Consider the following 13,039-nt stretch of genomic DNA (forward strand, 5'->3'; position numbering starts at 1 on the left):
AACTACAGGCACTTTGTTATGCAACACATCACTAGAACTTTTCATCTTGCAAAATTGAAACTATATCCATTGAGCAACAATTCTCCTTTTCCCTTCTCCCAGCCCCTGACAGTTACCATTCTACTTTCTGTTTCCAGGAGTATAATTACTTAAAATATCTCATATGAGTGGGATTACATAGTATTTGCCTTTTTGTGACTGGTTTATTTTATTTAGTGGAATGTCTTTGAGGTTCATCCATGTTGAAGAATATGACAGGATTTTCTTTTACAATTTTTTTCTTTTATTAAATTTATTGGGATGACAGTGGTTAATAAAATCATACAAGTTTCAAGTCGTCGTCGTCGTCGGCATCCGTCCGTCTCGAGAGACGATGGTGTAGCTTCTACTGAAGCTACAGAGCCTGGGCAGGGTGATATGGAGGGTCTGCTGTTGCCCATGCAGCAGACCCCCCCTCTCTTCGCAGCTGAAGGGTCCAAGGGAAAGACGGAGTCAATACAGCTTGGCTTCAGGTGCGCCGCAGGAGTTGCCGGTGTTGACTACAACGTCAAACCGCCTTAGGGACTCCGGCTCCGGATTTTCTGTCGGGGTTTACTCCCTTAGCCTTTCCCCTGAAGAGGTATGCCGCAAGGCAGCGGAGGTTTTTTGGAGTCAGAGTTTTCCTTCTCTGAAAGTTTCAAGTGTACAATGCAATAAAACATTGTCTGCACACTGCATCATGTACTCACCATCCAAAGTCAAGTCTTTTTCCATCCCCATTTATCTTGCCTTTGCTCACTTTTACTCCCCACCCTTTCCCTCTGGCTATCGCTATACTGTAGTCTAAGTCTATGTGCCACTATCCCGCAAACACCCTTTCCCTCTGACAGCTGTCAGTCTGTTCCATATGTCTATGCTTTTTTTTCTCTTTTGTTTGTTAAATTATTTTGTTGATTAGATTTCAGATATAAGTGAGATCATATGGTATTTGCCTTTCTTTAATGGACTTATTTCAGTTAGCATCATAATTTCCAGGTCCATTCATGCTGTTGCAAAAGGTAAGAGCTTTTTTACAGCTGAGTAGTATCCCGTTGTGTAAATGTACTACTTCTTTTTTGTCCACTCATCTACTGTTTCTAGGTCTTGGCTATTGTAAATAATGCTGTGATTAATATAGGAGTGCATATATTCTTTTTAATTAGTGTTTTGGCTCCTATATATTTGGCTGAGGCTATAACTGACAGGACCATTTTTTCCTTAGTATTCACTATAGCAACAACTTTTATCCAGTGGCTGCAAGAATTTTTAAAACATGCAATACCTGATTATTTAGTCAGGGGCACTGACCTTTTTCCCTTAGATCGTCAAATAAAAAAAAGACAACAGCCAACACTATAGCCATCCAGTGTGAATGAATAAAAATTATACCTATTTTTGTCAGATCAGGAAAAAATATATTTTTTGATGTGCTGCATAATTTTAGTAATAAGTTTATGCATACCATGAGATGAAAATGATTGAAAATTGCTGAACTATATAGAGTAGTATAGACTCCACAGCAAAGCCTAGGAGCTTTGGGGGTGTCTATTAAAAATGTTTTATATTTGAAAGTATAACCTCCAATTTACAAAAAGGAAATTACAAAATGTTATACATTTCCTAGGCTGTAGAAACTGAACTCCTAGTCCTCTTGATTCTCCCTTTTTCACAGCTCTGAATCCCATAAAACCACCAGCCAGTACCTCTGGTCCCAGTGACAAATCTATCCCTAATGTGGTTGCTGTTGGGGAGCAAGATACTCCAACAGTAAGATGGATACTTAAACTATCATAGCCTGAGCCATTACAACTTATTCTTTGGACTCCCTTGGGCTCATTTCTTGTGCACCAAGCCACCTTCTGATGCTCATGTTGGTCTGCGACAGAGTATTTCTGGCCTTTGTAATAGTGCTTTCTCTGACAAACAAACATATATATCAAATACATACACAAAAGATATTTGTCCTCTGTGGCAATAAATTTCTCAATGTAAATTAAGTTGGTAATACCAACTAAAAAAGGAGAATGAGGAATATTATTGCCTGTTTTGTCATCCATAGCCTTAGTTTTGAACTGTTCTAGTTAATTGAGGGCTCATGAAGCCTTGCTTTATCTTTTTGTCAACTTCTAAGTTCTAACCCACTACTGTTATCCTATTGTTAACTTTACTTGCTCACTGACCTCATGCAAGGTCCATTTTACCAGCTGAAACCTAGGCTTCTCTTTCTGCCTTTAGCTATGTTACTTCAGGGCCCCTTGGGTAAGGCCCAGTTCTTAGGGCTCTTGAGCCACAATCATACTTCTATGTCTTGTGCTCACTGCACACCCAGCTGGTACCCAGACAGGTTTCTGCACATAAAATTCCATTATAAAGATTTCCATCTACAGTTGCTCCACCAGTCTGCATTTCCACCAACAGTGCACTAGGGTTCCCTTTTCTCCACATCTTCACCAGCACTTGTTGTTTGTTTATTTGTTTATATGGCCACTCTGACTGATGTGAGGTGGTATCTCATTGTGGTTTTAACTTGCATTTCTCTGATGGCTAGTGATGTTGAGCATTCTTTCATATGCCTATAGGACCTCTGTAAGTCCTCTTTGGAGAAGTGTCTGTTGGGGTCCTTTGCCCATTTTTAAATTGGATTGTCTGTCTTCTTGGTGTTGATTCACATAAGTTCTTTATATATAATATTTTGGAGATTAAACCCTTGTCTGAGGTGTTATTGGCAAATATGTTTTCCCAAACAGTATGGGATTTCCTCAAAAAACTAAAAATGGAACTGCCTTTTGATCCAGCAATTCCACTGCTAGGATTATACCCAAAGAATCCTGAAACACCTATTCAAAAGAACCTATGCACCCCTATGATCATAGCAGTGCTATTCACAATCCAGGTGCTGGAAACAGCCTAAGTGCCCATCAGTAGATGAGTGGATCAAAAAACTGTAGTGCATTTATACAATGGAATACTATGCAATAGAAAGAAAGAAGGAACTCCTACCTTTTGCAACAACATGGATGGAATTGGAGAGCATTATGCTTAATGAAATAAGCCAGGCAGCACAAGAAAAATACCATATGATCTCCCATAAGAAAGGAAACTAATGAACAAAACAAACAAATGAGCAAAATAGAACCAGAGGCATCTAAACAAGGAAGAGACTGACAGTGATCGGGCGGGGTGGGGGGGGGGACATGTATAAATGACCCATGGACATGGGCAACTAAATGGGGATTGACTATGGGCAAGGGGGGAGGTGGGCAGGGCAGGGGAGAGCAATAGGGGGAAAATAGGACAACTGTAATATAAAAGAAGTTTAAAAAAAAGATTTTCATCTAGTACATACTCACAGACATAGGATATTGGTTTTAAAGACTTTGTTTTAATCAAAGCAAACCACAAAACAATCCCTTATAAACCAGTATATAATAAAAATGAGAACAGTATAAAATATTTTATTTTTATTTGTTGGCAATTGTGCTTAATGGTTCACTAAATACAATGACATTCTTGATTTTATTGTTCCCCCAGGAAATCCTTCTCACTTTTAAACAAAGCGTGTTTTATCTACTGAGTGCATTTGGTACCTCTATCCTGCACTATTACAACAGAGTAAACATACAGAGCTACATGGCCTGACTTTTAACTATAAAGAATTAATTCCCTAGGAAAAACAGTGTGTAACTCTTTCCCTTTAGGCTGAAAAGGTCTCTGATGACACCTAGGTTGAGATGACTGAATCTTCTTGAGTCGAGTCTTTCCATCTCTGTTCTGTTGTGTTAATTTGGATAACTATAAAAAGAGTGAAATCTATTTCTCTTATAAAGACCACAAAGAAGTCACTTCATAGGACCTACTCCAGCTTGGCTTTATATTTTCTGCATTTTTCTTCTTTTGCTATTCATAAAAGCTATAGGGTAAAAACGTGTGTGTGTGCATGAGAGAGATACCTATTTCAGTTACCATGAGTTTTGCTATTCAGAGTCACTCAACTATATTCATCTAACATTATGATTGCTCTAATTGGTACATGTATACAGTTTATCAGTTGAATAACATTTAGCACTGGAGAATCTTAAATCTTTTGTGGAACCAAAGTATGGTATAAACCAACCAGTTAACAAACTAACTATACAAAGGTACAATATGGGAGAAACAAAGAAGACTATATAGTCCTTACCTTGTTAAAACCTAGTAGATATTCTGGTTAAAGGCCAAACTAATACATTAATAATTCATAAAGAATTATTATATAAAGTATTATTAATAGAACAATACATTATAGACATTTTTATAATTGAAAGAGGAATATTATTATTCATAAATATTATTCATTGCTTATTACATAGATGTCATTTATCATTTATACAATAGGTAAAGTGCTACATGTTAACCATTCTTCAAGATTAACTATTTTATGTTAAAGTTATATGAAGAATACTATCTAAATCTCTCTACAAAATGTGTGAAATTCTAACATACCTGAGGTAATTCAACATGTCTTAATTTATCTCCAGGCACAAGACTAGTCTACCACCACTCCTCTGCATCCTCAACCTCATTCTCACTCCCTTCCTTCTGTGGGTTAGGACAGATAAGTATAAATGGGACATAACAGGGATAATCTTCTGGTCAGCTTTTACTACTACATGTCAACTGACCTTTGTCATTAGTGACATTCATATATATATTTTTTACCGCTATTACTCAGTGTACCTCACAAAATTTCATGTGGTATATCCAAATTGCTACAGGTGCATTCCTAACATTTCAGGCATGCATAAAAATATAGATTTTATTTTTGTTTTTGCCTATCAAATATAATAGGGAGATGATATTTTTTATGTTCTTGTTGACAATAGGTCTTACGTTTGCTGAGAATTAGGTGAGGGTTGTTGGGGCAAGATACTGGTCTACTGACTTTTTTTAAGAAATTGGCTGAAAATATTTGGTTTAAACCACAAGTGTCCTGGACTTGGCCTTCAGTAGATCAGAGTGTGAGTGCTCATCTTAGGTGTGCACAGCCTCCCACCTGAACCCTCACTGTACTTTTCTCACTTGTTAGTAGGTACATATTTGTGAGGGTGGGGCTGGGGGGGCTAGAGACTTTCAGTTTTTACACTATGAACTTCTGTATTGCCTGAGTTTTCACATATTTACATATTGGAGAGGGCTAAGAACACTGATGTTCTGCTTTCTTCCACGTGCTTTTTTTTAAAGACATGCATTTTCTAAATTTAATTGTAAATATAACATGCTCACCATGGTGCAGACCCTACCCATTCTCAGTTCTTATTCCTCTCTGCTTCCCCAACTTTCTTTCCCTCTTCATTATCTTTGGCTTTTTATCTACTTCCATGAAGTTCCAGTTTTGTCTTTCCTTTATTTTTTCTTCCTTTGCATAAATTTTATGAACTACACCCTTTATATGAACTCTTTTAGAGATTTGTCAAAGGTTCTCATTTGTAGTTACATCTCCCTTTGGTTGCTATGATGGTTGTTCCTTTAGTCCGAGTTTCTGAGAAATTAGTCCAGCATGACTACTGCATTGATATATTCCTCCACTTCCTATATTTTCTCTCCTCACATATTTTGAAAAGAAAATAAGAAAAACATGTGTTCTTTCTCTTCCTCCAAGTTTTTTTTCCTTGTGGCTTATATAGCAGATGTTTACCAGCAGAACTTCTTCTAAAGTGAAAGGAGATCATTCCTATAGGAAACAAAGGCAAAATAAAATGTAAACCAGTAGTTGGGAGAGATCGGGTCAAGTTGGTGGCATAGGCAGACATGGCTTGCCTCTTCAAATAACCGCATCAAAGTTACAACTAAATATAAAAAAACCATCAGCCATAAATGTCAGAAATTGAGTTGGAGGGAAGTCTGACAATTGCAAAATTAAAAAAACCACATCCATCGAGATGGGTAGGAGGGCCACAGATATGGAATGGGCTGGTCTCTCACCCATGTGTAGTAGATAAAAATTTGGGAGGGATAGCTCAGGAGTAAGGAGTCCCAGCCCCACACTAGGACCCCTAGCCCAGGGTTCCAGTGCCAGGAAGAAAAGTCCCCACAAAATCTGGCTGAAAAATCTAGAGGGGATTGAGTCAGTGGAAGAAACTGCTGGAGCCCTAAGTAGTTCCTCTTAAAGAACCTACTCAGATTCACTCCCTCTGAGCTCCAGCACTGGGGTAGCAGCTTTAAAGGCACCAGTAGTATACAGGGAGAAAAAGAAGTATTTGGCATTAAAACAAGCAGAAGCCATTGTCTCTTTTCTAAACCCTCCCCTCCACAGAGCCTGCAAGCTGGAGCCATATCTGAGACTCAATCACCCTGGCTAATACTTTGACCTGCCTTGGAGATCCCCAGAGATTCTTCTTTTCCATATGAATGGCTGGTCTTGGCTTATGCTTCAAAACTTTCTGAATCATATCAAACAAGCAACAGCTATTCTTAGTGAGCTCCAGGCCTGTCACTACCAGCAGCCAGCTTAGATTCACAGCTTGGCTTCATCTGGGAACCTCCAAGCCAAGCACAAGTAGCAGCCATCCCAGATTACTTTATAGCTCAGGCAGAGTTCCCCTGGCAAAAAGATAGGGGCTGACCTCGTCTGACACCACCCAGGAAACCCCAGGGCCAGAGCACCCAGTGGACCACTTCAGAAAACCACCACCCTGCCTCTGCACAGCTGATCCTTTACAGAAAGTGAAGGTTGGTGGTTAGTGGTCACAGCCAGTCCTTGCAGCTGACAGGCCTAGGTAAATCCCTCCCATTGGCCTGTCAACAGCAACCAAGGCTCAACTACAGGAGGAGAGTGTACTCAGTCCATATGAAGAGTGCACCTCAAGTATGTAGCTTGGGTGATAGGGAAGGCTGTGCCACTAAACTGTACAGAACACCTACAGCATTAAGCCAAACGACCAAGATACAGAGTCAAAATACTCCACCTAATAAACAGAAACAAACACACGAAGGCTGCCAAATTGAGGAGGCAAAGAAACAGGGCCCAAATGAAAGAACAGAACAAAGCCTTAGGAAATGAACTAAATAAAACAGAGATAATCATCTTATCAGATGCAGAGTTCAAAACACTGGTGGTCAAGGTGCTCAGAGAAATGATTGAGTTTGGCCAAAAGATAAAGGAAGAAGTGAAAGTAATACAAAGTGAAGTAAAGAAAAACATACAAGGAACCAACAGTAATGGGAAAGAAGATGTATTCAAATAAACAATTTGGAACAAAAGGAAGAAATAAACATTCACCTGCAACAGAAAGAAGAAACAAGATTTTTTTTTTTTAAATGAGGAGAGGATTAGAAACTTCTGAGACAATTTTAAATGTACCAACATCCAAATTCTAAGGGTGCCATATGGAGAAGAGAAAGAGCAAGGAACTAAAAACTTATTTGAAGTAATAGTGAAAGAAAAATTCCCCAATTTGACAAAGGAAATATACATATATGTTCAGGAAGCGCAGAGAGTCCCAAACAAGATGGACCCAAAGAGGACCACACCAAGACACATCATAATTAAAATACCAAAGGTTAAAGATAGAGAATCTTAAAAGCAGCAAGAGAAAAGAAGAGACTTACCTACAAGGGAATTCCCATTAGACTGTCAGCTGATTTCTCAAAAGAAACTTTGTAGGCAAGAAGGGGCTGGCAAGTATTCAAAGTGATGAAAAGCAAGGACCTTCAACCAAGATTGCTCTATCCAGGAAAGCCATCATTTAGAGTGGAAGGGCAAGTAAAGTGCTTTTCAGACAAGGTAAAGCTAAAGGAGTTCATCATCACCAAGCCATGATTATATGAAATATTAAGGGAACTTAAGAAAGTGAAGATGACCAAAACTATGAGCATTAAAATGACAACAAACTCACAACTATCAACAACTGAATCTGAAAAACAAAAACAGAAACAAAAACAAACTAAGGAAACAACCAGAACAGGAACAGAATAATAGATTTGGAGATCCTTTGGAGGGTTATCAGTTGGAAGGGGAAAGGGCAAGAAAGGGGAAAATGGTGCAGGAATCAAGAAGCATAATTGGTAGAAATAAAATAGGGGAATGTTAAGAATAGTATAGAAAAGGATAAAGCCAAAGAACTTACATGCATGACCCATGGACATGAACTAAGGGGGGGGGTTGCTGAAAAAAAGGGGATTACTGGGAAGAGGGGGCAAGGGAAAAAATTGAGACAACTATAACAGCATAATCAATAAAACATACTTTAAAAATGTACACGTTTCTGGGTGTGTGCAGAATCTGATTTGATTTGAGTAAAGCAGCAGTTAGAATTTTTGTATTTTAGAAACTGAGGAAGCTTCCTGGCCTTCCAAATATGATCAAATAATATTCTATAAAAAATAAAATACAACAAAATTTAATTAGAATATAGGCTAGTTGTTACTGAAAGTGTCAGATATTGGTTGTACATTCAAAATGCATTGGTTTCTAGTCAAGATGGTGGCATAGGTATAATATGGCACACCTCCTCAGACAACCATATCAAAATTACAGCTAAGTTGCAGAACAACTATCACTCAGAACTATCAGAAATAGAATTGAATGGAAGTCTGACAACTACAGAATTTAAAAGAAAATTACATCCATCCAGATTGGTAGCAGGGGCAGGAGACACAGAACAGGCTGGTCCCATATCTATGTGTGATGGATAAAAATTCAGGAGAGAGGTATTGGGAGCAAGGAGTCCCAGCCCCACACCAGGTACCCCAGCCCAGGGTTCCAGTGACTAGAAGACAAATCCCCATAACTTCTGGCTGCAAAACCAGTGAGGACTCAGTCAGTAGAAGAAACTTCTGGAGTCCCAAGCAGTTTCTATTAACCTACACATGGTCTCACCTACTGAGACTCACTCTCTCTGTGCTCCAGCACTGGGGTAGCAGCTTGAAAGTCACCAGTGGCATACAAGGAGGAAGTGAAGGATCTGGCATCAAGGTGAGGGCTGAGAGACAGCTTTCTCCAAACAGAAAGGCCATTGTTCCTTTACTAAACCTTTACTCCACAGAGCCACAGAGTTGGCAGGCATGTGCCATATCTGAGACTCCATCATCCTGGCTAACAATGTTTGCATCTCCCTGAAGATCCCCTGAGACTCAGTCCCACAAAACTTATTGGCCCACCCAAGATGTTAACAGTGGCTTTTCCATATGAATAACTGGTCTTAGCTCCTGCTTCACAACTTCCTCTCAAATAAGCAACAGCCAGCCTCAGTGAGCTCCTAGCCCCTGTACCTCTTGCTAAGTGGCCCTAGGCCCAGCACTAGCAGAAGCCAGCCTAGTTTAACAGCTTGGTTTGCCTGGGAACCTCCAAGTGCAGCACAAGTTGACACCATCTCAGATTGCTCATGCAGGGTGGACCCAGGCAGAATACTGAGGGTGGGAAGCCTTGGCCTGCACTACCTGGGAAACCCCAGAGCCAGTGCACTCAGTGGACAGCTACAGGCCACATGGAGCACCATCATCCTGCCCCTACACACTAGATCCTCCACAGAAGGCAGAGGATGGTAGTCAGTGGTCATGGCCAGTTCTTGCAGCTGACTGGGCTGTGTAAATCCCTCCCATTGACCTGCCAAAAGCAATCAAAGCTCAACTGCAAGAAGAGGGTATACTCAGCCCACATGAGGGGTGCACCTTGAGTACTCAGTTTGAGTAATATGGGAGGCTGTGCCACTGGACCCTACAGGACACCTACTATGTTAGACCATGCTACCAAGACAGAGGGTTATAGCAGCTCTACCTAATACACAGAAACAAACACAGGGAGGCTGCCAACATGAGGAGACAAAGAAACATGGCCCAAATGAGAAACCAGATCAAAACTCCAGAAAAAGAACTAAACAATATAAAGATAAGCACTCTATCAAATGCAAACTTCAAAACATTGGTTATAAGGATGCTCAAGGAACTTAGTGAGGACCTCAACAGCATAAAAAAGATTCAGTTAGAAATGAAGGGATCCACTAATTGAAATAAAAAAACAATTTACAGGGAAACAACAACAGAGTGAATGAAGCCAATAATCAAATCAATGATATGAAACATAAGGAAACAAAAAACAACAAATCAGAACAACAAAAAGAAAAAATTATTTTTTAAAAACGATGATACTTCTGGCCAAGATGGAGGCCTATACTGACACACTCCATCTCCCTCCACAACTAAGAAAGAATACAACTAGAAATAACCAGAAGTTCCAGAAAATAAAGCTACATGGAAGTCCAACATCTGAAGTTATAAAGAAGTGGTGCTCGTCCAGACAGGTAGAAGGGGCGAAGCCAGGGTGGAGAGATCAAGCTGTGCTGGCAGCTGCACCTGTGGCAATGGCGGAGGCACAGCGGTGGGACGGCGGTAAGCACAGACACCTGTATTTAAGGGGAGGCGAGAAGTGCCTGGGGAGCACTCTCAGCTGCAGATCAGACCTGTCAGCTTGCAATTCCAATGCCAGGGAAGACAGACCCCATTGCCTTGGACTATGAGAGCCAGAGGACATGGGGATGGAGGAGGAGGCTCCCAGTCTCTCAGTGGAGAGTGAACAGCAGGAATCCAGCTTGGACTCCCACCCTCACGCAAACCGCCATAGTGTGGTGAGAAGGGCCACCCAGTAGTGATAAAGGCATGGGGCTCCACACCCTATAGTGAAGGGGGTGTGACAGCCCTGCCCAGGAAGAAAAGGTAAATACAAAATTGTCAGGATGGCACAGATTATGATAGAGATCCCAGTAATGTAGCCGACCAGCCAGCAAATATCTAATCTAACGGCTCAGTAGATCAGAAATATTTCTGAGGCACAGTTCAGAGCTTTGGTTATATGAATGCTTTCAGAACTAACAGCAGATCTTAAACAAGACAGGGAAGGGATGAAGGCTAGTCCTGCTGAAATGAACAAAAACACATACGAAACTAGTGGTGAGTGAAAGAAAACCAGGGATCAAATCAACAAATCAGAACATAGGGAAGGAACAAACAGTCAACCAGTGCAGAAAGAGGAAACGAAAAGTGAGGAAAATGAGGAGGAACTCAGAAACCTCTGGGACAGCTATAAGCGGGCCAACATCCGAATCATAGGGTTGCCAGAAGGTGAATAAGAAGAACTAGAAATTGAAAAATTATGTGAAAAAATAATAAAGCAGAACTTCCCCTAACTTGGGGAAGGAAATAAACTTACAAGTCCAGGAAGGACAGAGTTCCTAAAAAACAGGACCCAGGGAGAACCACACCAAGACACATTATAATCAAAATGTCAAAAATTAAGGATAAAGAGAGAATCTTAAAAGCAGCAAGAGAGAAGAGAATTATGTAAAAAGTGGTCTCAATAAGACTATTAGCTGACTTCTCAAAAGAAACTCTGCAGGCAAGAAGGGACTGGCAAGAAATATTCAAAGTAATGAAAAGCAAAAACCTACAACCATGATTACTCTATCCAGTGAAGATGTCATTCAGAATAAAAGGGCAGAGAAATTGCTTCCAGGACAAAGTAAAACTGAAGGAGTTCATCAGATCCAAACCACTATTATACGAAATGTCAAAGGGACTTGTTCAGGAGAAAGAGGATCAAAACTATGAACATTAAAATGAAAACTGTATTACCATAACCAACAACAGAAGCTAGGCAGTCAATACAAAGGCAAACTAAGTAGGCAACGAGAGTGGGAAAAGAATTATATGTATGGGGAACATTTTGGAGGGAGGTCAGCAGGGAGGGGGAAGGGGGAACAGAGAAAGATAATACAGGAATTAAGAAGCATAGTAGGAGGGACTGGAGTTGATAGAAAGATGTTGAGAAGAACTATATGAACAACCAATGAGCATGGACTAAGGGTGGTAGATAACTGGAGGGAAGGGGGTCACTGGGTGGAGTGGAACAAAGAGAAAAGAGATTGAGACAACTGTTAACAGCATAATCAATAAAACATATTTTAAAAATGATGATAGTGTAAACAGCCTATGGGACAACTTTATACATTCCAACATTCACTTCATAGGGGTGCCAGAAGGAGAAAAGAAAGAGCAAGAATTGGAAATCTATTTGAAAAAATAATGAAAGAAAACTTACTAATTTGGTGAAGGAACTAGACATCAAATCGAGAAAGCACAGATAGTCACAAACAAGATGGATGCTTAATTAAAATGCCAAAGATTAAAGATAAAGAGAGAATCTTAAAAGCAACAAGAGAAAAGGAGTTTGTTTCCTACAGGGAAGTTCCCATAAGACTGTCAGATGAGTGCTCGCTTTGGCAGCACATATATAAAATTGGAACGATACAGAGAAGATTAGCATGGCCCCTGCACAAGGATGACACGCAAATTCGTGAAGCGTTCCATATTTTTTTGAGGGTGTGGGTCTCCTGCCTGGGCTGTGTGTTTATGTTTTTAACAGCATCTCCACAAAAGAACTCAAGACAAAGTGGATAGAGTGACTCTCAATCAACTAGCCAGAAGGAAGATCCTACCAAAGAACATCTGAAATATAACCAGACAGTATAAACAAACGACATAAAGGGTAACTCAAGAACATCAGGTTCAGGATATCAAAGAGACTGCACCACTTAAACCCCCAGATCTCCCATAAAGAATCTCACACCACAAAGGAGGAAAGTCAAAGCAGACCATCCGCCCCCCCCCAAAAAAACAAATAAATATATAAATAAAAACAAACAAGAAGAATTCAACATGGTAAGACGCAAAAATAACCCCTCGATGAAAAGAAAAGAGGAATCCTCAGAAAGAGAGATAGATGAAATAAACATAGCCCAAATGTCAGACATAGAATTCAAAACAATGGTGCTAAAGAAGCTCAATATACTCGACATCCTTAAAAACAACTATGACAACCTCCAAGGAAGTTACCAACAGCTCCAAGAAAATTACAGGGAACTTGCAGAGAACTACACCAGCATAAAGAAAGACATAGAAACTGTTAACAAGAACCAGGAAGAATTGAAGAATTCAATCTCTGAACTGAAAAACACAGTAGAATCAGTCAAAAGTAGACTAAATGAAGCAG

The 13,039-nt window shown here is 39.9% G+C and overlaps 1 non-coding gene across 1 annotated transcript; it reads left to right on the forward strand.

Moving 5' to 3' along the window:
* The first annotated feature begins 12,257 nt into the window (after window positions 1-12,257).
* Window positions 12,258-12,363, forward strand: LOC149996195 (U6 spliceosomal RNA). The gene has a single exon (XR_016507567.1). It is a non-coding gene; the product is annotated as a U6 spliceosomal RNA (small nuclear RNA).
* Window positions 12,364-13,039: the final 676 nt, after the last annotated feature.

The sequence above is a fragment of the Furipterus horrens genome, unplaced genomic scaffold (assembly GCF_987537825.1).
Source record: "Furipterus horrens unplaced genomic scaffold, mFurHor1.1.pri manual_scaffold_12, whole genome shotgun sequence".
NCBI classification, from domain to species: Eukaryota; Metazoa; Chordata; class Mammalia; order Chiroptera; family Furipteridae; genus Furipterus; species Furipterus horrens.